Source organism: Emys orbicularis, chromosome 5, assembly GCF_028017835.1.
Source record: "Emys orbicularis isolate rEmyOrb1 chromosome 5, rEmyOrb1.hap1, whole genome shotgun sequence".
Taxonomy (NCBI): Eukaryota; Metazoa; Chordata; order Testudines; family Emydidae; genus Emys; species Emys orbicularis.
Genome location: NC_088687.1, coordinates 98,193,286 through 98,218,744, shown reverse-complemented (window position 1 = coordinate 98,218,744; position 25,459 = coordinate 98,193,286). Strand labels below are relative to the sequence as shown.

Below are 25,459 nucleotides of genomic sequence, written 5' to 3'. Positions count from 1 at the left end.
CTCCGACAACCCTGAACAGAATACTACTCCTTCCAAACAGTCCTGGAATACTTATGGCAGCATGGCCTTTACACCAAACTCAAGACAAGTGCCTTCGATCAGGCCTCCATGGAATTCTTGGGCTTTATCTTATCCCCAGAAGGGATCCAGGTGGACCCACACAAGATACAAGCTATCCAAGATTGTCCGACTCCCCACACTATACGTGACCTGCAATGATTACTGGGGTTTGCTAATTTCTATCGACAACGTATCCTGAATTTTCAAAAAACAAATCAAGCCTCTTACCGCTCTCCTCTGGAAAAATGTCCATTCCCATTGGTCTTCCAAGGCCCCCCATGCATTCAATCAGCTGAAACTCACCTTTACTACAGCACCCATATTGGCTCACCACAATGTCACACAAGCCTTCACTGTAGAAGCTGACACCTCCAGTATGGCAATTGGGGCTGACCTCTCCCAGCGACTTGGTCCGAAACAAGTATTACTCTATACTTTTATTACTCAAGGAAGCTCACCCCTACAGAGCTAAATTACTAAATACTTGGTAAGGAACTTCTGGTGATAAAAGCCATTTTTACAGAATGGACGGAGCTTGCCACCCACTACAGGTATTCAATGACCATAAAAACCTGGAATATCTACGTAGGGTGACAGCCTTAAAACAACAGTAGCCTCAGTGGGCCCTATTTTATTCATGATTCGATTTCTTTATCACATACCGCCCTGGATCTAAAAATGGTAAGGTGGATGCCCTATCCTGAAGATAGGATATCAACCCACCAGGAACCAATCTTCATTCTCAAAACCTGTAACTTTCTCAGTGCAGCTCATCACCAGAATATATTCAGATTAATACTCTGCGCCTCTGCCTCAGAAATTCCACCTGACAAATGAGCTGTTATCAACAAGCAGCCTCATGACTCCCGGGAAGCGATCGTGTACGTAAGGAACTGCATCTATGTGCCCTCAGGACTCGCAAGAGTAGCAGTCCTGCAACTAAGCCATGCTTTTCCCCTAGCAGGACACTTGGAAGGCTTTGAGATCCAAGGACTAATATGCCACTCCTTTTGGTGGCCCTGGATGCGCGTGACAATACAGTTGTTCATTGCCTCCTGCAATGTTTGTGCCCATGCCAAAACCCCATGCCACAAGCCCTGTGGTCTCCTTCAGCCCTTAGACTCCCCATTTCAACCTTGGATGACTATCACCAGAGACTTTATTGTAGAATTACCAGAGTCCAACAGATTTACAACAGTTTTAACAGTAGTGGACCACTTTACCAAAATGGCCCGTTTCATCCCTAGCACAGGCCTCCCTTTCACTGAATAGACAGCCCAGCTACAAATGTGCCATGTAGTTTGCCTCCACAGCCTTCTGGAGCACATCATCTCCGATTGAGGGTCTCAGTTCATGGCCCAGTTCTGGCACGAGGCCCTGCACTTACCAGGAAGCCACACACGTCTTTCTTATGCTTACCATCCCCAGTCCAACGGCCAGACAGAAAGGGCCAACCAGATTTTCAAGCAGTATCTGCGATGCTACATCATATTCACCAGGACAATTGATCCTCCCTTCTCCATTATGCAGAGTTTGCCTACTGCAAAACAGACCATGCTTCTACAGGTCAAAGCATCCTCCGCCCTTTTTTTTTTAAACCAACTATGTGTACTATCCCCGATTCCACCTGCAATTACTTGCATCCTCTCTCAGCCCGGCCACCTCAGACCTAGTGCACCATATCTGTCAAGCCCAGGAAGAACTGAAAAAGCTCCTGGAAAAAGCAGGATCAAACCAGCATCAACTGCAAGGCCCCCCCTACTCAGTGGGAAAAAGGGCCCTCCACAGAGCATCTCCACACAGGCAGATCTGCTCACAAGCCGGACTTCCAGTTCCCTGACCCTTTTAAGATCCTGTGACAGGTTAATCCAGTAACTTTTGAACTCCAACTACCTCGCTATCTGAAGATTTACCCGGTGTTTCATGTATCACTTCTGAAACCCTATAAAGAAAACCCTATTCCTCACATGACCCAGCCACCTCCTCCACCAGTACAGGTACAGGCCCACAAGTAATACATAGGTCACAAGATCATGGACTCTAAATGTAAATGTAGCAGGCTCTGGTATCTTATTGGCTGGGCGGGGTATGGTCACGAGGAGCACACTTGGGAGTCTGATGAAAATGTACACACTCCCGCACTTGTGAGAGAGTTCCATAGGAATCACCCGAAAAAAGCTTGGCCCCATCTTGACCTGAGGACACCCCTTAGGAAGTAGATAATGTCAAGGACTGCAGATCTTGAACCCTAGTTCACAAAGCTCTGAAGAGTTAGTTACTTCCAACCTGCCACCCAGTGACCAGCTAATCAGTTGCCAGAATAGAAGCTGAATCCCTGTATGGGGATCTGACTGGTGGAAAACCGGGGGCCCTGGTTTGTTCCCAACTCTTATTTAAACCAAGCACAGGAACACGACATTGTCCACACAACTGGGTTCTGACTACTTAGGTCTGCTTCCCCTTCAATACCTGTTCCTACTGATTTCCTGGTAACTTGACCCTGCCTGACACTTGACTCCTGGTTTGCCCTCTGGCTTTCCTCTGACTCTCACTTCCTAGTAGATAAGCCAGCCTGACTCCCAACTTCTGCTCTGACCACTAGATCAGACTGCCCATGCCCCTGTCCTGATACATCTATACCAAAAACTCCTTTTCCACAGTCACAAAAGCTTCACTGTATTTACTCATTTTAAAAAAGAAAAGGATATTCAGTGTTAGTGAATTCCCAATACTACTGATCATATACTGTGACAATTTTATGAAGGAAAGTGTGGACATATCAGGAGCCATAGGTCTTTAAACATTCACAGAAAGAATTTCAAAAACATAGTCTCAAATATTTACACTGGAAACAATTCTCTGAGTTACAGTCAAGGGAAAGAAAACATCCTATGTGTCCAAATAAAACAGCTCAGATTTACATACTGAATGATTGCAGTAAACTGCTGACAAATAAGCTACAGACCAAGAATTATGAACTGAATATAAATTAGTCACTTATTTTGAACAAATAAATTTGAGAAAAGCACAATGTGTGTGGACTATTGATGAATAAGGAGAAAAGCAAAAATTTACCAAATAAATTATTAAATTTGAAATATTGAATTTTGAATTATTTTACTAGTTCTACTCATGGCACTGGTAGCATGCTTTGGTGCTTCAAAACTTTCTATATACTAAAATAATCAAGTTTTAAAATTTAACGAAGTAGTTCCTACAAAAATTATAGGGAATATGCAGATGGATTTTAGATAGCTAAAGCTTACCAGTAGAACTTAAACAAAGTACTTTATAATTTTCAAGCATATTGGTTTAAGTTCTACCGATAAGACATTTTGTCTTGGGAAAAAATGTGCAGTTGTAGTTTTAATGTGTTGTCTGCAAAAATTCTTTTCCAAATGCTAACTAAAAATATCTTTGTAAAGGTTATGCAATGGTGTGCTTGAATCTACAATTTTAATATTAACATAAGAATAGCCCTAGTGGGTCAGACAATGGTCCATCTAGCTCAGTACCCAGTCTTCTACAAATGACCAATGCCAGATGCTTCAGAAAGAACAGAACAAAGCAATTATTGAGTGATCCATCCAATCTCCACTGTGAGCTCTAAGTACACCTTACTCATTATCTTGCCACAACATCACATTTCCACCAGCAAGCAATCTTTGATTCTCTTGCTGCTGCCATATAAAATGGTTCTATGTCTGCTTTTGGTGTTTTTCGTGGATGGTGGATAGATGGCCCATATTGGGTTATGATGATTAGTTTCATTATTCTTCCCTAAATATATTAAATAACTTTTCAATAATAAATTCTATGGGCTAAATTGTACCCTGGAATATATGCGTCCCTCCCCTACTGAAATCAATGAAATCTGCATGTGAACATTCAAAGGCATAAATTTGCCCTGAAGTTCCATCACAGGTACCATAGCTGAACATTAGTGACAGTTCTAGTACGGTAAAGCTCATACATAATGATTATAAGGGCAGGGCCGGTGCATGGAAGTTTCGCGCCCTAGGTGAAACTTCCACCTTGCGCCCCCCCCCCCAGCCCTGCGGCAGCTCCCCACCCCCTCCTCCACCCTGAGGCACACCCCCCCACGGCAGTTCCCCCCCTGCCCTGAGGCGCCCCCCCACGGCATTTCCCCTCCCCGGGGAGCCGTGCGGCAGCTCCCCACCCCAGCTCACCTCTGCTCCGCCTCCTCCCCGAGCACGCAGCCCCCGCTCTATTTCTCCTCCCAGGCTTGCGGAGCCAAACAGCTGATTGGCGCTGCAAGCCTGGGAGGTGGGAGAAGTGGAGCAGCGGCGGCTTGCTCGGGGAGGGGGCGTAGCAGAGGTGAGCTGGGGTGGGGAGCCCTGCGGCAGCTCCCCGCCCTGAGGCACCCCCGCGGCAGCTCCCCACCCCAGCTCACCTCTGCTCCGCCTCCTCCCGGAGCATGCCACCCCCGCTCTAATTCTCCTCCCAGCCTTGCGGCGCCAAACAGCTGATTGGCGCCACAAGCCTGGGAGGCAGGAGCAGTGAAGCAGCGACCGCGCGCTCGGGGAGGAACGAGTAAAAAAAAAAAAAAAAAAAATTGGGGGCACCGCTTTTTGGCGCCCCCAAAGCTTGGCGCCCTAGGCAACCGCCTAGTTCGCCTTAATGGTAGCACCGGCCCTGTATAAGGGAGACTTTTCAAGGCTCAAATGGAAGTTAAGTGCTCAACTCTCATTGAGTAAATATTTAAATATGAAATTTCTGCTTATCTTTATTGCCATATGCTCTGAAAACAAATACTACCTATGGTCTTACCAGAAACTTCAAAGCAGTTGAAAATGTTGTGCAATTCTTACAATTTTCCATTTGGCTTATGGACAAAAGGTAAGGCTTTTAAGAATCTTTGGGAATATACTGAAGGCACGGTGGTCTTATTAATAAAACGCCCTGACCTCCCAACAAAAATACCAGCTTGCACAGTACACCAAAGTCCAGAGGGACATATGCAGGTGGGTTGACTTACAGGTGAACTAAGGCAAAAATCCTGATATATACCTGTACCCCGGTGAAACCGCATTATATCAAACTTATATCGAACTTGCTTTGATCCGCCGGCATGCACAGCCCCGCCCCCCCGGAGCGCTGCTTTACCGCGTTATATCCGAATTCGTGTTATATCGGGTCGCGTTATATCGGGGTAGAGGTGTAACCTTATTTCCATTTCAACAGTAGTCTTTGCATTACATACTAGATGAAAAAGTTGGAAGTCTTTCACAGAAAAATGTGCTTGGTATTTTGAAGGCAATTATCATTTTAGCATATTGTGTGGAACTAAAGGCCAGAGGAAAAGATTACTATTCAGAATGCACTGCTTTTTTTTTTTCTTACTTAGGTATTCTCTGACAAAGACATGAGAAAATGTAGATTTTAACCTTTTAGATATGTACTTCACATGGTTTCTGTCACTGAATGCAACACTATAACTATCACTGATGGTGTTGACTAAGTGTAAGTCCTGTCATGATTACTGAGTTATTACCATCAATTAAACCAACAATATAGTTACAGTCGTTTTAGGGAGAAAATCCAAAAGATTCCAGGAAATCATGCCACTTGAAACTGACAGCAAATGTTGTAATGAACAGAAACACATGAAAGTCCTACAGATGTAGCAAAAAACGTAAAGCTTTTCAAATACAATGGAAGTCTGAACAGATCTCATACCTCACAATATATTTCAAACATTAATGATTATTCTTGCCATTTAAAATGACATTTATTTATTTTAAATGGCACATCATATTGGTACATATATGATCCTATAACCTAAAAGCAACAGGTCTTGTAAATGGATTCCTATTCTGCTATTCCCACATAATTATTCACAATATTTTCTACAAATAGATGCAGAAAATATTGCACAAGATAAAGTGTGAAATTTGTGATTGAAAAGCAATGTGGAAAGCTTCAGATCTGATAATGCCAATAATGACTTCTGCTACAGTTAAATATTGTTCCAAAGCCAACAGGTGTGTGTATTATTTTTTAAATGTTGCCACTCAGACTCATGGGAATGATATGATATAAGCTGTATCCATTCAAAATAATGAATGAGAATTTTAAAATAATCAATGTAAGTGTGCAAATATCAGAGTAGAATTAATATTTACTTGTGGAAGGGATCTGAAAAAAATGTGAAATTCAAATCTCATGTTACTTCCTATTTATTGCAAAGTGCATCTACTCCAAGTGAATTTCTGAAATAGACTGCCTTATCAATTTTCCGCAGCAGAATTACATTGCAACAATGGTTAAAATTCACTTTGCACCAAAAGCCCAAGGCAAGCAAAACTTCCAAGTTAGTAGTAAAAATATATTTTTGCGACTAGAAGAGAGAATTAATCCCATTATCAAAACACAGCAGCAAGCCTGTTTCTGGAATCACATTCAAGTTATAGCTTTGAAAATTAGCATTTTTTCATTTTATTTTAATTTTTAGTATACTGTCTTCTAGAAAGCTGACACAGAAGAAATATGAAGAGGAAAAAGCTAGCTTTTGGGTGGGCAGTATTCATCTATTAAAAGTGTCACCTGCAGATTAGATCTATAGAACAGAGGTAAGTAACCTAAATTTGTTCACCTCCAAAACCTTTAGGCAGGTCATTGCAGACATGAACCACCCTCTGGGCAAATTTATGCATCTGAATGTTCTCTTGTCGTATCATGTGAATAAAACTGGAAATAGCAAAGCAATTCAAACTCAGTCTTTTAGCTACTTAACATTTTCTAAACTATTATACTAGTTTATGGGATATTTTTCCTTTCTGTTTAAAAGGCTGAAATAGTTTCTTCCAAAGTATTTTTTCCAGTATTATGGCTATTGCTTTATTCTGGCTTTTTTTTTTTTTTTTTTTTTTTTTGCTGCTGTTGCTGGTGTTTTGTTAATTTTTGAAAGTTTCAACCTTGTCAAGCAATTTGTACTGATTTCTATGGGCTTTGGCTCATCTCCCCATTACAATTTCTTTTCCTTCTTTTCTACTGCAAGCACTTCATATCATCCTTCACTTTGAGCACAGTCCTGCAGTGTGCTGACCATTCTAAACTCCCATTAACTTCAGTGGGATTTGGGGACACTCAGCTCCTCACAGGAGTGCTCAGCACCTTTAGGTCTCCTCAGGTCTGAGACAGGAAGCATACTGAAACTATTTTGAGAGATCCCAAAATATTTTTCTCATTCTATGGCATCAGTGATCAAACATATGGATATGACTGAAGGGTGCAGCTGGATTTGAAAACTAGCTGGTTCATTATCATGTTAATGTTAGAATTTGACATTGGGTGAAAAAGTATCTCAATTACATTTTCTTTTATGCGTTAATGCCAACATTTTTGGAATAAGGTCAAAACATTAAAAATCAAGCAATGGCTGATTACTTGCTTGGATCCTTAATATGACAACATCTGGATAATCTGAGTGATATTGCATTTACAGGATAATCCAATGAATGTAATGACCTGGAAGTAGTGGACTTTAGACAGAGTACAATATAAAATGTTCTTGGAATTCTTATCTAAGCACTAATGTTGCATACATTTAATTTGCAACTGTCTTTGAAAATTAGTGACGAGGGAGAAAAATGTTTTTCTGAGGCAATTCATTCCCGCTTTCAAGAATTATATGCAGTTATTTGTCCTGTGTCCTTATGTAAAAGTTTAAGAATAAAAATGCATTAGGCAATGACTTGCTGTTTTAAGATCTGAAAGTATATTAACAACATGATAATTTGGTGGCAAATAAAGTCACATTAACTGTAATGCATGCAGCCGCATGGTACTGTGGTACAGTTAAAAAATAATTAGACCAATACTTTTGTACAAAGAAATATGCCATTATAATCTCAGTGGGACATAACCCTGGCCTTTAACTTGAAGTAAGTCAGCAAGTTACCTTCCTAATAAACAATGCAATATTAATATCACAGTTGGGAACAGTTCTCTGAATACTCACAGCAGATACCAAAACCATTGCTCAATTTAGGTTGGAAACACAGTATTTCATTTTTAATGGGTATCTTTGGTTTCAAATAACAGAAGAACAAGCAGAGTGTGGATTATAACTTAAGTAATTTTATATGAAGTTAAAGGACAAACCAGTCCACATAGCAGCAAATATTAAGTCAGTTGTAAAAAACATGTTTGTTGAAGCTGATTCAAGCCATTGCCCAGTAGTTCTGCCAGACTATCCTTTCTCATGCTCCAGCCTGTGCCCGTTTTCACACTAGCCAACCAGCCCCTGGTTCCAGTGTGCACCTCAGACAACCGACCAGCAATGAGAAGGCACCAGGAGTTTGTAATATCGCCCCTGAGTTGTTGAAGACAGGTGGTATTGTACCCTGGCTACATGGGTTCTCCCAGACCATCTCAAACACTAATATCCTCCCTGATGACTCTAAGAAGGGTATTATTCTGCCTTTGTTCAAAAAGGACAATAGGGTTGAATGTAACACCTAGAGGTATTATGCTGTTGTCTATTCTAGGGAAGGTATTCACGTCCGAATTAATGTCTCCAATCAACGATGTACTCCGTGGAACTGGCAAAGGCCAGGATACTCTGTGCACCATCAGACCTTGGTCATTCTATTGTCGATCAGATCTTTTTCTTGAGACAGTTTTTTGAAAAGATGGCTAAATTTAATAAATCGTGCACAGCACTTTTTATAGGCTTCCTTGAGGCCTTTGATTCCATGCATAAGACAAGTTTGTGGGATCTGAGAAGATAGTGTAATTGATAGAAAAGTCATTGATGGAAGAATTCTATAATGGAATGGAAAGCTGTATTCAAGTTAAAGGCAGATGCATGGCATGGTTTTCTGTCTCCACTGGAGTCTGGCAAGGCTGTGTTCTAGTCACCATTGTTGTTTAATATTGGCATTGATTGGTTGATGGATCAGCTTGAGGAGGCAGCTGTTGGTGACACTGAGCTGAACTCCATTCTGCTCTGAGGTCTCATATATGTTGATTACATTGTCTTTCTGGCACAGTTTGGTGAATGGCTGCAGCTGATGGCTAGTCTGGTCAGGCAAGAAACAGCATACATTGATCTGGTTATTAATCCTATTAAAATAAAGTTCCTGGTCATTACCATCAAGCAGCCTGCAGCTCCAATTTACAACCAGCTCAGTATTAGCCTGTCCAGACAGGACATTGAGCAGGTGGCAACTGTCAAATACCTGGGCAGTGCCAAAGATAGTGAGAATGCTTGAAAGATGTGGACATTTATATAGCAGAGCTGCTGCCACATTTCAGCAGCCTGTGTGGGGACATCAAACTTGCTACAAAGCTATGGATTTATAGAACCACCATTATACCAACTCTGTTGTATGGAATCGAAACATGGCCACTAATGAAGGCTGCAAAACACCAGATTCATCATCTTTGTCAGCTACTCCATATTAAGTGACAGGACAAACAACATGGTTTAATAGACTAAGCACAGCCGTGGGCAGGGGTGGCCCTAGACTAGCTGCCAGCAACTGGCACCCTAGGTGAACCATGCAATCGGTGTCCCCCACCCCCAAACCCCAAGGGCAGATTTTTTGGTAAACCGGGTTTTTTGGGTTTTGGTAAACTGGGAAACAGTTTGCCTCTTTTTTCCTTTTAATGTTTTTCAAGCATTTTTTTTTAAAACAGAGGCTTAATTATTCGGTTTGTTCGTCCTTCCATCTGTCCAACCAATGTTTCTGAGATCAGATAAAACAGAGAGACAAAATTTTCAGAACAGATTTGTACACGACAGCTAGATGATATTTTAGTCTGATTTCAAATAAAAATGCATTAAAAATGTTAATTATAATTTTTATTATTACAAATCCAAAATCATCCTGCTTTAACTGCCATTACCACCACATCCAATATAGAAAGAAATAAGAAAACTCTTCAATAAAACTTTAATCTGTATTTACAAAACACTGAATAAAAACCACTCTGTTCTCTTAAAACATGACTTTTCTTGCTTTAAGTTTTGAAAATTCAGTCACTAGTTCTTTTAGATCCAGTGTTCCAGCTATTTCATGCTCTATTGACATTGTGGCAAGTCCAACAAGTCTTGGAAAACTGTCTGAGTTTATTTTCACAAACTAACTTCAGTACTTCTTCAGGAGTGGAATGTTTCTTAAGTCATCTTGAAAAAGCCTGAAGCTCACTACACAAATCTGTAGCATCAATGTCTTTTGAATTTTCATGAGTCAATGCTGACACCAGTTTTATACAAAATTATCTTATATGTTTTGCTGTTTTCTTTTGCAAGCTGTGGATATCATATAGAAAGCTAAATACTGACTCTAGCTGCTGCATCTGTTGGAATCTTTCGTCAACCGAGTGAATAGCAGTATCAAGGACTGCGAAGTAGAAATTAACTTTGAACCTTTGTTTTGGTTCTAAATGGGTGTGTCTCGTCCTTCATACGAAAACTGCTGTTTCTTTTGCTGAATGCGAACTGGCTCTGGTTCAAATTCTGTCGGAAAGTCTATTTCTTCAGCAAGCTCAAGAGAATCTAACAGTGTTCTTTCAAACCCTTCATCACTTCTGAATTCCTCCAGAATATTTTTAGTTTACTGCAGTTTTTGAATAGCAGAATGTATGTTCAAGTTCTTTTCCTGAAGCTGCTTACTAGTAAGGTTAATCTCAGAAAGGATATTATACCACAAAATGAGTGGTCACAAATTTGAACTTGGAAAGTCCATTTGCAAGAGCTTCTGCATCTGAACGTGCCGTATTGCCAGATGATCCAGTAAAGGTAGTATCCTCAGAAATTTCAATTAGGGCATCATAAATGTTTCCAAGTTCATAGCAAAGAGGCTTCAAAGCATCAATGTGACTCTCCCATCTTGTCTGACTAAGTGGTTTCACAGTTAGAGAATTCACATAGTGAGTTAGAATCTCCCAATGGCATGTTGAGCCTGAGAAAAAACACAAACACGTTGCACCGGGTCAAAGAAACTGCTTGCCTCCAAAAGGCATCTAGCAGCATCATTAACAACCACATTCAGAGAATGCGCACTGCAAGGAACAAAAAAGGCCCTAGGATTGATTTCCATCATTCTCCTTTGCACACCATTGTCTTTACCCTTCATATTACTCCCATTATCATAGCCTTGGCCACGTAAGTTTTCAACAGATAATGACATTGTTTCAAGCTCTTGTAGAATAGTTTCAGTCATAAATGCTCCAGTCGTCTCCTTCAGTGGTACGAAACCCAAAAAATGTTCCTTTATGAACACTTCAACATTATCTTCATCTGCAGACTTTTCCATATCCATAAAATGAATGATTGTCATTTGTTCAACATGACTCATATCTGGTGTACAGTCCAGTATTATTGAAAAGTATTTTGCAGAATGGGCAGCTTCTACAATTTTCTTTTCAATGGCATTTGCTAGGATTTGAATCAGTTCATTCTGCATATTTTTTCCCTAAGTAATGAACCTGTGTTTCATGATCAGTTATTTTATGTAGATGCTCCTTCATGACTGGATCAAACAAAGCTAGGTATTCAACAAATTTTAAAAAGTTTCCATTACCTGGAGTGTATAATTTTTCATTTCTACCGCAGCCACGGAATGCTAAATTTTGCCCACCGAGAACTCTCACCAAGGCAATCAGACGCTCTAATATTTGTTGCCAATCTTCTTCTTTTTCCTTGATCACACGTAAATTTTCTTCATCGATTGAAAAAAGGAAAAACTATCGTAATTCAAGTTCTTTCCAATTTTGAAAACATTCCAAATGTTCTATACTTCTTTCATGTGAAGAGAGAATTGAAGAGATGTTTTTCCAGTCCTTCGAACCATTTCCAGTAAGTGATGTAACAATTGCTTGGTTTCTAAACAACTTGCAGCAAAAGCAAAACACAGAGTCCTTTGACACTGAATATTGTAATCAGTTTCGATTAATTTCTTCCCCATTCATGAGTTTCCTCTTGTAATGCGGAGCAGAGAATTTTCTTTTATTTCCATCCTTAGGGAAGGGAAATTCATGAACTTGTTCAGGTTCATGTTCCACGAGAATTTGCCGCACACTGTCATCACTTCTGGGCCATGAAGCTGGGTCCCCATACTGTAACTTGTTTGTAACTTCCTCATCCTTTCTTCCTTCTACTTCATTTACTTCAATTTCTGCATGTGTCTCTGAAGGTGAATAAATTTTCTCCACTTCCATATCAGTCTGATGCTGTGAGCTGCCTTCATCTAGAAGTAAGTTTCCATCATCTTGAGTTTCCAAACTGCTTTTTGGGGGATGTGAGCTACCCTCACCTTGAAGTAATATACCTTCATCTTGATGTTCCAAACTGCTTCCATGCTGATGTGAGCTAACCTCCTCTCCAAGTAAAATTCCTTTATCTGGATGCTGTGAACTGCTTCCATCTTTATTTGGATTAAAGAGAAGATAGTTCAGGAAGGATCCCTGATGTTTTGCTTGGTCCTTTCCCTTCTCAGCCTTTTGTTTACGATACTCAGCTCCTGAGGGTTTTCTTTTTCCTCTTTCTGCCATGGGGCATTTGAATATTGTTATGTACTGTGCTCCGGACTGCAAGCATTATAGCATTAAGGATGGCTGACACACCACATAGTTGGTGATTTAAACCACATTGCAGCCATCCCAACACGTATTTGCATGCTTAAAGGTTCAATGATTAGTAACATACACTCACTTACCTATTAAAACAGGCAGTTACAGGGTTTATACAGAAACAAAATGACTTTTTTCGACATTATAACCCAACACTGGTTGTTTGGAAAGTAATCCCCTTCCTCACAGTTACCCGCTTGGAGTGTGACATCATCACTTTCGTAGTCTATTAAGCGTTAACGCTGTTACTTTTCTTTTATGGACTTTATTTATTATATGTGAACCAGTTATAACAAAGAAAAGTTCATAATTATACAGCCCGATAATAACACTAAGGTTTAATAATGCTTAAAGATACTCACATTTTGGATTTATAATGCTGAAAGATGTTATTCTTTATTCTTTGGCACCAAGAAACACATTTTCCACAGTATTCGCTTGATTCTTAACCATCTACCTGTGACGTGTGTTAAAATGATCATTTCACATGTATCAACTCGCGATATCTCCGCTCTACATGAATTTCCGGCTATGCGACCTTGATGTATATTTGAGTTAGATGTCACTAGCATTGCAGCTCTTGCCGCTGGCAGATGTGTTTCATTGTGGCTGAGTTATTGCTTATCAAAAGTGCAGAGTGGGTCACCTTGATCCTATGTCACAAATTGAAAATTGCTAAAATATTATTTATATTTTCATCATAAAAGAGTTGACATATTAATAAATTCTCAGAAATGTAGAAAAATGAATTATAATTCATATTCCCTTTGTACGTGCACAGGAATTTGAATAATGACATCTTCATTATTTTATTTGTATTTTTATTTCATCTTTTTCTTCTTCTTTTTTTTCCATTTCATTTTTTTATTTGATTTTTTCCCTTGAATTTGGTGCCCCATTTAACTTGGCACCCTAGGCAACCACCTAGTTCACCTATATGGACGGGCCGCCCCTGGCCGTGGGAGCTAGAGTTCTAATCCTTGCTCTCACATGGATTTGGCAAATAGTATAGTAGTGAAATGGGGATACTATTAGTTTCCTATGGCAAGAATGTTGTGAAGGTTCATGTTTTACAGTACTTGGAGTAATAAAGCACTCTAGGTAATAAATATTAGTAAGGTGACAATGCAAAACAGGGAAATTGTTTAAGTTACAGCCTTTTCAGCAGTTAATATACATGCAGTAGAAGCATCTAACAGAAAGTTCTGAAAACCCAGCAGTCAGCTGCTCTCCTCCAGACATCATACTTAATTCTACATACAGTAAAGTGACAATCAGAATGCCAGCTGGCCTGCCTATCAGTGATGTGTGCTGACTGTATAAAAATACACCAGAAACTACAAGCTATGTATTGTAGCAAATTCATATCCTATTTCAGAATAAGAAGTGTTGAGTTTTGCTGGCAGCTTTGTTGTACCATTTGTAGACTCCTTCCCCTACAAATTCCTTTCAGAACATCAGTAGCTGTTAATATCACAAATGCCTAAAATAAGTCAAGGAGTTGATGTAAAAGGGCTACTTTCCCAAGGCTTTAAAAGAAAGCAGTGGTGAAGCCTCTGTTAAGGGAGACACACCTGATGTGACTGCATTTGAAAAATATAATGCAATGTCCAGCCTCCTGTTTTTGACCAAGGCTCTGGAAAAGGGGAAGGTGATTCAATGAAGCCCGAGGCAGAGCTGGAGCTGAAGATAGGTGATGTCAGGAGCCGAGACAGGGCTGCTCAGACAGTGGAGTTCAAAGCAGGGAGCAGGAGTGAGGCACATGTAGGGAGGAGGCAGGCAGGGACAGGCTCTGGAGGGATCCACTCCTGTTTCTCCCTCAGTCCCCCCACTGTCCCTGTTTCCCTCTCAGCTCCCTTCACTGCCCCCAAGCTCCTCCCAACTCCTCCCTAAATCTCCCCACTTGGTCCAAAGTGCACCAAAGGGCACTGATAGAAAGTAAAGATCCATTCTAGTTCCCAGGAACCACTGGCACCTGCTGTGCTCCCTGAGTAGTTAGCTGTAATTTAGAAAAAAGACTGGTCTGGTTCAAGCAGTGCCAGTACTTGACAAAAATCCCGTTGTGTGACTATTCCTTGTTTTATATAGGGATCTGTAAAGATACATATCAGGTTACTAGCATGGGAGTGACGAGGCTAATGCCAGTGTAAACTAGGGACCAGATTCTTAGGACTGGTTATTCGGTGCCCATCCCAGTTCAGAGGGTACCAAGCTATGCCACCAGTTGCTGGGTTCATTTTCATGACTTGTCCCACAGCAGTGTTCTTTAGCTGAGGGCCATGCCTTCCTTTCCCCCAGCCATGCCCTACATCTGATGGGCAAGAGGGGGGACGCAAGAGCTTCTATGGAGACTATACAGCACATAGGATTCCCCTACTGGAGAATCCATGTGTCCCTTTAAGTCAGATTTAAGACTGCCTTGCACTGACGCCCTGTTTTCAAAGGCTTGGAAGGGAAAAGGAAGCGTTTTGTTGTTGTTGTTGTTGTTGTTGTTTTTTGCTTTATATACTTTATTAACCTCAAAAGTTTTAGGCAAAGATGGGGATCTTATTTATCAGCACAAATTCAACCTATCTGACATTTTAATGAGTTTGTGATATGTAAATGCCAAGTACTATTATTAATTAATTAATTACCTACTGCTTACAGATACCCTTTAAAATATCTAGTAATGCACCAGGCTGCATGCAACTAATTCCTTGTAGTTGTACTCATTAAGGGCCCAGTCCTGTAAACTCTTACTCAGTGGGATTACTCACATGATTATCGGTTTGTAGAATTGGTCCCTAATGTCGGATTCATCGGAATTAAATCAGCACTACAGAAGCTATTTTTTTTTAGATGCATCACTTCCTCGAAGTGAAAAGGAAGTAGGCACCACCCTACAGTGAGTAAATTGTATTCTTAGGTTGCAAAACAAACATTCTATGGCCAGAGGTAGCCAAATCTTCAGTAGATGCCCAAAATATTATTAATATACATGAATTCAATGGGACAGCAAATAAAAAATTATGTTCTGAGACTTTATACACTCTTAAATTGTGGTTTTGAGATTTTCTTTTGGAAAAAACAAAGCTCAGGATTGCCAGTTGCTCTATTCACATTTTCTACTTTACAATATAGTGTAGGCATAAAACTTTCATGACAATAGATTCTGAATAGTGTAGCCTTCGTATGCATGTCATATTGATAGGCATTTACATTGCCATTAATGTCAGAATTCAGAAAAAGTGAAGTATATTTCATAATGCTGAGTTGATCTATGCAGTACAGAATACAGGATTTTGTAATAAAACCAAACTTTTGCAAATGTGGAACAAATGTTACTATAGAAAATTATTAGCCGTTCCATTTTTTTCTTCTTTTAGACAATATGTTGCCCATCTACCAGGGAAATGGATTTTAAACCCATTAGAAACAGCCGAAAACTTCTCTATGAAGAAGCAAAATTTTTCATTTTTCTTTTCAGTTCAGAAACTTCAGTCAGTTCACAAATAGAGTATGTACTTACAATCCAAGAAAAGTAGAGTCAGAGTGTTAGAGTAATGACAGAGCAGACCCGATAGAGAGCAAGCAGAACCTTATGGCTTTTGGAAGATAATCAATGTTTATTTGGGTTAACGAATACACCACTCGTGCAAAAAATGCATTTTAGAAATATAAACAGAAAACAGGAAGATTCAGTATTAAGTAGATTTTAAAAGAGGGAAAATTCAGAATTTTACCCCTTTCTTCACTGTATCACACAAGAACTTTCAGCTGTTTCTAAAGGATTTTAAGATTAATCTTCCTGGTACAGTAAATAAATTTTAGTAAGAATCGGACTACATAGCATAGAAGTAAGTTAATGGAATAGCAGCTTTTAGTGTTTGAGTTTCACTTGGCAAAATGGAATACATCTGCCACTTGGGATATCAAATAAAGCAAGTGCACTAAGAATTTTAATGATATAACAGACATATCCCATAAAGTTCAAAATTATAGCATGTTTCAACACATTTTGGAAACGTGCTGTTAGTTTGATTTGGAATTGTGCTAGAGCTGCCAAACGATTAAAAAAAAAAGTCACAATTAATCATGACATTAAAAAAAATTCACCTCATACAAGTACTGTAATGCAATCTCTATTGTGACACTGCAACTTAAAATGTAAAATTATTATTATATTTACATAATTGCACTCAAAACCAAAACAATGTAAAACTTTAAAGCCTACAAATTAAAGCATGAAAGGTCATACAAATGTTTAGCATATATGGCTTGGCACGTCAGTATCTTGCAATGCCAACTACAACAGTGCCATGCAAACGCCTGTTCTCACTTTCAAGTGACATTGTAAACAAGAAGCAGGCAGCAGTATCTCCCATAAATGTAAACAAACTTGTTTGTCTTAGCAATGGGTTAAACAAAAAGTAGGACTGAGTGGACTTGTATGGGGTGAATTGAAAAATATTGTTTTTTTGGTTTATCTTTTTTACAGTGCAAATATTTTAATAAAAAATATAAATTGAGCACTATAAACTTTGTATTCTGTGTTGTAATTGAAATCAATATTTGAAAATGTAAAAAAAATCCAAAAATATTTATAATAAATTTAAATTAGTATTCTATTACTGTTTAACAGTGTGATTAAAACTGAGATTAATCATGACTATGTTAAATCTAGTTAATTTGTTTTTCATTAAATGCATGAATTAACTGTGATTAAATTGACAGCCTTAAATTGTACTATTCATAGAATCATAGAATATCAGGGTTGGAAGGGACATCAGGAGGTCATCTAGTCCAACCCCCTGCTCGAAGCAGGACCAATTCCCAACTAAATCATACCAGCCAGGGCTTTGTCAAGCCTGACCTTAAAAACCTCTAAGGAAGGGGATTCCACCACCTCCCTAGGTAACCCATTCCAGTGCTTCACCACCCTCCTAGTGAAAAAGTTTTTCCTAATATCCAACCTAAACCTCCCCCACTGCAACTTGAGACCATTACTCCTTGTTCTATCATCTGGTACCACTGAGAACAGTCTAGATCCATCCTCTTTGGAACCCCCTTTTCAGGTAGTTGAAAGCAGACTAAACAATCCCAGTTCCCTCAGCCTCGCCTCATAAGTCATGTGTTCCAGCCCCCTAATCATTTTTGTTGCCCTCCGCTGGACTCTTTCCAATTTTTCCACATCCTTCTTGTAATGTGGGGCCCAAAACTGGACACAGTACTCCAGATGATGCCTCACCAATGTCGAATAGAGGGGAATGATCACGTCCCTCGATCTGCTGGCAATGCCCCTACTTATACAACCCAAAATTTCATTAGCCTTCTTGGCAACAAGGGCACACTGTTGACTCATATCCACTGTACTTCTCGTCCACTGTAACCCCTAGTCCTTTTCTGCAGAACTGCTGCCTAGCCATTCGGTCCCTAGTCTGTAGCAGTGCATGGGATTCTTCCGTCCTAAGTGCAGGACTCTACACTTGTCCTTGTTGAACCTCATCACGTTTCTTTTGGTCCAATCCTCTAATTTGTCTAGATCCCTCTGTATCCTATCCCTACCCTCCAGCGTATCTACCACTCCTCCCAGTTTAGTGTCATCTGCAAACTTGCTGAAAGTGCAGTCCACACCATCCTCCAGATCATTAATGAAGATATTGAACAAAACCAGCCTCAGGACCTACCCTTGGGGCACTCCGCTTGATACCGGCTGCCAACTAGACATGGAGCCATTGATCACTATCTGTTGAGCTCGATGATCTAACCAGCTTTCTATCCACCTTATAGTCCATTCATCCAGCCCATACTACTTTAACTTGCCGGAAAGAATACTATGGGTGACCGTATCAAAAGCTTTGCTAAAGTCAAGGAATAACACATCCACTGCTTTCCCCTCATATACAGACCCAGTTATCTCCTCATAGAAAGCAATTACGTTAGTCAGGCATGACTTGCCCTTGGTGAATCCATGCTGACTGTTCCTGATCACTTTCCTCTCCTCTAAGTGCTTCAGAATTGATTCCTTGAGGACCTGCTCCATGATTTTTCCAGGGACTGAGGTGAGGCTGACTGGCCTGTAGTTCCCCAGATCCTCCTTCTTCCCTTTTTTAAAGATGGGCACTACATTAGCCTTTTTCCAGTCATCCAGGACCTCCCCCGATCGCCAGGAGTTTTCAAAGATAATGGCCAATGGCTCTGCAATCACATCCGCCAACTCCTTTAGCAGTTTGGATTTGTCCTCATCCAGCTTTTCTAAATAGTCCTGAACAACTTCTTTCTCCATGGTTACCCTCCTCCCCATGCTGTGCTGCCCAGTGCAGCAGTCTGGGAGCGGACCTTGTTCATGAAGACAGAGGCAAAAAAAAGCATTGAGTACATTAGCTTTTTCCACATCCTCTGTCACTAGGTTGCCTCCCTCATTCAGTAAGGGGCCCACATTTTCCTTGACTTTCTTCTTGTTGCTAACATACTCGAAGAAACCCTTCTTGTTAATCTTAACATCTCTTGCTAGCTGCAACTCCAAGTGTGATTTGGCCTTCCTGATTTCACTCCTGCATGCCTGAGCAATAGTTTTATACTCCTCCCTGGTCATTTGTCCAAGCTTCCACTTTTTGTAAGCTTCTTTTTTGTGTTTAAGATCAGCAAGGATTTCACTGTTAAGCCAAGCTGGTTGCCTGCCATATTTACTATTCTTGCTACACACTGGGATGGTTTCTTCCTGCAACCTCAATAAGGATTCTTTAAAATATAGCCAGCTCTCCTGGACTCCTTTCCCCCTCATGTTATTCTCCCAGGGGATCCTGCCCATCAGTTCCCTGAGGGAGTCAAAGTCTGCTTTTCTGAAGTCTAGAGTCCGTATTCTGCTGCTCTCCTGTCTTCCTTGTGTCAGGATCCTGAACTCGACCATCTCATGGTCACTGCCCAGGTTCCCATCCACTTTTGCTTCCCCTACTAATTCTTCCCGGGCTGTGAGCAGCAGGTCAAGAAGAGCTCTGCCCCTAGTTGGTTCCTCCAGCACTTGCACCAGGAAATTGTCCCCTACACTTTCCAAAAACTTCCTTGATTGTCTGTGCACCGCTCTATTGCTCTCCCAGCAGATATCAGGGTGATTAAAGTCTCCCATGAGAACCAGGGCCTGTGATCTAGTAACTTCTGTTAGTTGCCGGAAGAAAGCCTCGTCCACCTCATCCCCCTGGTCTGGTGGTCTATAGCAGACTCCCACCACTACATCACCCTTGTTGCTCACACTTCTAAACTTAATCCAGAGACTCTCAGGTTTTTCTGCAGGTACATACAGGAGCTCTGAGCAGTCATACTGCTCTCTTACATACAATGCAACTCCCCCACCTTTTCTGCCCTACCTGTCCTTCCTGAATAGTTTACATCCATCCATGACGGTACTCCAGTCATGTGAGTTATCCCACCAAGTCTCTGTTATTCCAATCACATCATAGTTCCTTGACTGTGCCAGGACTTCCAGTTCTCCTTGCTTGTTTCCCGGGTTCTTGCATTTGTGTATAGGCACTTAAGATAACTTGCTGATCGTCCTGCTTTCTCAGGATGAGACAGGGGTCTTCCCCTCTTGCGCTCTCCTGCTCGTGCTTCCTCCCGGTATCCCATTTCCCCACTTACCTCAGGGCTTTGTCTCCTTCCCCCGGTGAACCTAGTTTAAAGCCCTCCTCACTAGGTTAGCCTGCCTGCTGGCGAAGATTCTCTTCCCTCTCTTGGTTAGGTGGAGCCCATCTCTGCCTAGCACTCCTCCTTCTTGGAACACCATCCCATGGTCAAAGAATCCAAAGCCTTCTCTCCGACACCACCTGCATAGCCATTCTTTGACTTCCACGATTCGACGGTCTCTACCTGGGCCTTTTCCTTGCACAGGGAGGATGGACGAGAACACCACTTGCGCCTCAAACTCCTTTATCCTTCTTCCCAGAGCCACGTAGTCTGCAGTGATCCGCTCAAGGTCATTCTTGGCAGTATCATTGGTGCCTACATGGAGAAGCAGGAAGGGGTAGCGATCCGAGGGCTCGATGAGTCTCGGCAGTCTCTCCGTCACATCGTAAATCCTAGCTCCTGGCAAGCAGCAGACCTCTCAGTTTTCCCGGTCAGGGCAGCAGATAGATGACTCAGTCCCCCTGAGGAGGGAGTCCCCAACCACCACCACCCTCCTCCTTCTCTTGGGAGCGGTGGTCATGGAACCCCCATGCCTAGGACAGTGCATCTCGTGCCTTCCAATCGGTGGAGTCTCCTTCTGCTCCCTTCCCTCAGATGTATCATCTAGTCCACTCTCCGCATTAATACCTTGATTTGTATAAGTTATATTGCTTCATTAAAAAGCTATATGGGTGGTGGGGGGGGGGGGGGGGGGAGGAGGGAACAGAAAAAAAAACAGAGCTCCATCCCTCAATTTCCTATATTCTTGGTCTGAAAAAGTTTTGTTTCTGACCATTCTCTAGATTGCTTATTTGTCTCTAACACAAGTATCTCACCTGTTTTCTGCTGCTGGCACGCTAGCATGCTTTCTTCATGCCAATCACAGCAAGAGCAGCACAGACTCAAGCTACCACTCTGACTTTGATAAGGCAGGAGCAAAGCAATCTGAGCCAAGTTGCAAGTCAGGCAGCCGTGTGAAATAGTCAGATTCATTCAGCATAACATCTGAAATAGAGGATTCAGTAATACATTTTCAGAGCAAGACAGAGTAATTATTTGTGGTATTTTTTGGACTGGCTATTCTGATATTTAAATTAAAATGTCAGATCTGTTTTTAGTTGCTATGTCTACAATGCTGTGGTTATTCTGATTAAATATGTTGTGTCTTTTGTTGCAGACTGTTTAGGATACCAGATGATTGAGTATGATGCTCCTATTTCCCCTCCTCCCCCCCCCAACACATATAACTCCTCTTGAATTCTAATACTTTTTGATGCTCTTGCCATCTTCATACAGATGATTTTAAATGCAAACTTAATTCAATATTAAATTTGCAAAGTCAAAGTGACATTCAGGAAATGCAAACATTAAGCTGCCAGAAGCATTATCTCACGTCCTGTGTGTTTAAGTTTTTTATAGGATACCCAGTAATATATTAAGCTAAACACTTAACTAGGGGGGAAAAAATAGAAAATGCAACATGGTAAGTGAAAATAGCTCTGGGAACTTTAACTTTTAGCAATTTTAATATTTTGGGAACTTTTACTGGATAATCTTAAAGTTGCATAAACAGGTTAGAGTACTTACCTGGGATGTGAGAGACCCATGTTCAATTCCCACCTCTGCCTCAGAAAGAGAAAAGATTTGAACAGGGGTCTCCCACCTCTATAATCCAGTGGTTAGGGCACCCACCCTGGCTGGGTGACCCAGGGTCCAGTCCCCCTGCTCCAATGCACTCAGAGATGGCAGACCCCCATTCAGATCCTTCCAATCCTTGTCTCCTGCATCCCAGGTGAGTTCTCTAAACACTGGCTAAACCTTATAAGGTGGGCACCACTTCCAGCCAGATTCTGAATGGAACCTGACTGGAGCATCCTCTGAGCACACCTATCAGCTCAGGCTTCACGGGTGAGATAGGACTCCCCTGCCTATGCCACAGAAATGTAGGTGCTTACTGAACTCATACCCTGAAAACTTAGGTGCCAAATGAGTTTAGACACCTATAGAGTCAAGCAGCAGCTAAGCGGGTGTTCTGCAGATCATAGTGGTACCTAAGACTGGGGCTTACACATCTAAGAACCTTTGTGGATCTGGGTCAAAGGGAACAAGTGGGAGGAAAAAAGGCAAACAGATCATTCAGTAGAAGTAATTTTACAAGCCAGCTCAGAGCACAGGTAGCAGGTTACACTAAAGGCTGATGGCACTGAAACCAACCGATGTATTAGCAGGAGTGTTGTAAGCAAGACACAAGTAGTAATTCTTCTGCTCTACTCCACTCTGATTAGGCTTCAACTGGAGTATTGTGTCCAGTTCTGGGCACCACATTTCAGGAAGGATGTGGACAAATTGGAGAGCGTCCAGAGAAGAGCAACAAAAATGATTAAAGGTCTAGAAAACATGACCTATGAGGGAAGATTGAAAAAAAAAAATGGGTTTGTTTAGTCTGGAAAAGAGAAGACAGAGGGAACATAACAGTTTTCAAGTACGTAAAAGGTTGTTACAAGGAGGAGGAAAAAAAAAAATTCTTAACCTCTGAGGATAGGACAAGAAGCAACGGGCTTAAATTGCAGCAAGGGGAGTTTAGTTTGGACATTAGGAAAAACTTCCTAACTGTCAGGGTGGTTAAGCACTGGAATAAATTGCCTACGGAGGTTGTGGAATCTCTATCATTGGAGATGTTTAAGAGTAGGTTAGACAAACACCTGTCAGGAATGATCTAGATAATTAGTCCTGCCACGAGTGCAGGGGACTGGACCAGATGACCTCTCGAGATCCCTTCCAGAGATCCCTTCCAGTTCTATGATTGTTTTTACACTCCTCCACGTGGCTAGGTTGGAAGGACTTGAATACTTATATCATGGCTCTGCAAGTCCTGAATTTTGCAACTACTGTCAGTTTTCTTTGGGTGCACAGAGCTTCCTGCTGCCATAGCCACCCCACTTAGAGAGGAAACTAATGGGACCTGCCTCTGATGTCACCAACAAAGGAAGGTGTCTTTTCTACACAAGGAAGAAGAGAAGAAAAACTTGAAATCCCTCCTCATCTCACAAACACAAATATGATCTAAAAAACAAAAACTCAGACTGGTCTTTCATTCATTTTGACATTCACATTCTTTTTAAAGAACAGGTCAAAGTGCTCAGGTACTATGGGTCAGATAGGGCAATGAGTGAAAGAAGGAGATTTTCTGAGAGAAATGTTTGCAAAAATTGACAAAAGGTGGCAGATAAAAGCTGGTAGGAAAGATGTAATTAAAATGTTTCACTCATTTGCACATGCCTACCTCACTACATCAAACTGTCAGGTATAGAAGAAGCTGTGAAATATTCTATTTCTGACTTTTTAAAAAATAAACAATTTAATAAGAGATGGAAGTTAATATAAATACCAACTGATATTAAAACAGAGTTTTATTGAGGATTAAAATTGACGCCACAGGTTTTAGCTGTTAACTCCTAATTTAATTTAACATTCAATAGCTGTATTGAATCTAAATTAGGGGAGTATGATTTTCATACACATTCAGCACTTGGCCTAACTCTGCCTCCACTAAAGTCAATGAGAGTTTTACCAAGTTAGGCCAATACTGAGTGGTTCTGAAAATCTTAAATAATGCTCAAGCTACGTGTTACCCAAGAACCTCTTAATGCCAGCTACCAAGGGGGTGCAGAAGAGTTACAGGGATCTCTTGGGTTTGACATATACACTCTAGTTCACCAAAAAGTGTCATGTGAGGTCTCAAATGAAACCAGTGTCACATTGGTCATCAATATCATTATGAAATGTATGCACAGATAGTGTAAGAAGTTATGTATATATACTGAAAACATGCTCTTAAAGTTGTCTCACAGGATAGGCGGGGGGTTGGTCACCAGACAAGAAATGCATATCCAGCTAGCTGTTTACCAGTAAATTGAGTATGGTCTCATTCACAATGGGTGTCCCATTACTAGCTTGAACTGAATGCAAAGGAAAAGTTATGGACACTTCAGAAAAAGTAGCAGGGAAAAAAAACAGCAGGAGACCAAGAACCTTATCTGGCAGTATACCAAAGATTTGCTGGCGTATATTTGGGTGGACAGAGAAGACAACCAGACACCCTTCACTGAGGAATTAAAGGGACGGCAGCTTTGCTTCATGAAAAAGGGAGTCTCAACCGGGGTTGGTTGAAAACACTGATGAGAACTTGGGGTGAGATAAACTTCTTTCGACAGGAAATTAACCTGTTAGTTAAGTTTAGTCTCTAGAAAGTGTGTTATGATTTTTTTTTATATGTAACCATTTGTTCCAATATTTTTACTCACTACCACTTGAATCTCTCTCTTTTTTTTTGATAGGTATATTTATAGTGAAAACAAGAATAAGTTTAAGTGCTGTGGTGTTAAACAAAGTGCTGATCTTGAGTTGAACCTTATAAACTGGTGTATACTGTACCTTTAGGAAGGACAGTCTAGTGGTTGTTCAGTAGATAAGGAGCTGGGCACTGCAGGGAACATGCCAAGCATTTGGTGGCTAGTGTGTGCCTATTGCTACCTCTTCAGAGAGAGTGAGGCCCTTGGAGGCCTGGAAGGCAGTGCTTGTGCTGCCAGAGGCTGGTGGTTTCAGGGAGCTGATTCATAGCAGGCACAGACAAGACTGTTTCACGCTAAGCACAGGTAGTGGTGAGGTGCCTCAAAACCCTGGATACCCGTGGAGAGTGTCTCACCATGATTCGCCTTTTATTTACATCAGTGAAAATCTAGAGTAAGCTTTCTTGAAGTTAGAATTACACCAGCACAAGTCTTGTGTCAATGAGTGGAGAATCAGGCCCTTTATAAATAATAAATAAATGGAGATATCCTATCTCCTAGAACTGGAAGGGACCTTGAAAGGTCATCAAGTGCAGCCCCCTGCCTTCACTAGCAGGACCAAATACTGATTTTTGCCGCAGATCCCTAAGTGGCCCCCTCAAGGATTGAACTCACAACCCTGGGTTTAGCAGGCCAATGCTCAAACCACTGAGCTATCCCTCCCTTTGATCCTACACCTACTGAAAAAGGGCTACTGCTAGAGCTGGATGCATTTTTCACATAAGATTTTGCAAATATTCATAGACATTTTAAAAGAAATTCACTCAGGATATGTTCATGCCCTATACATCATCTTTGCATGATCA

The 25,459-nt window shown here is 41.0% G+C and overlaps 1 protein-coding gene across 1 annotated transcript in view; it reads right to left on the bottom strand.

Annotated features, from left to right (window-relative positions):
* The window catches only part of KCTD8 (potassium channel tetramerization domain containing 8), a 168,018-nt gene that overhangs the window by 92,491 nt on the left and 50,068 nt on the right, over positions 1 to 25,459 (bottom strand). The window lies entirely within an intron of this gene.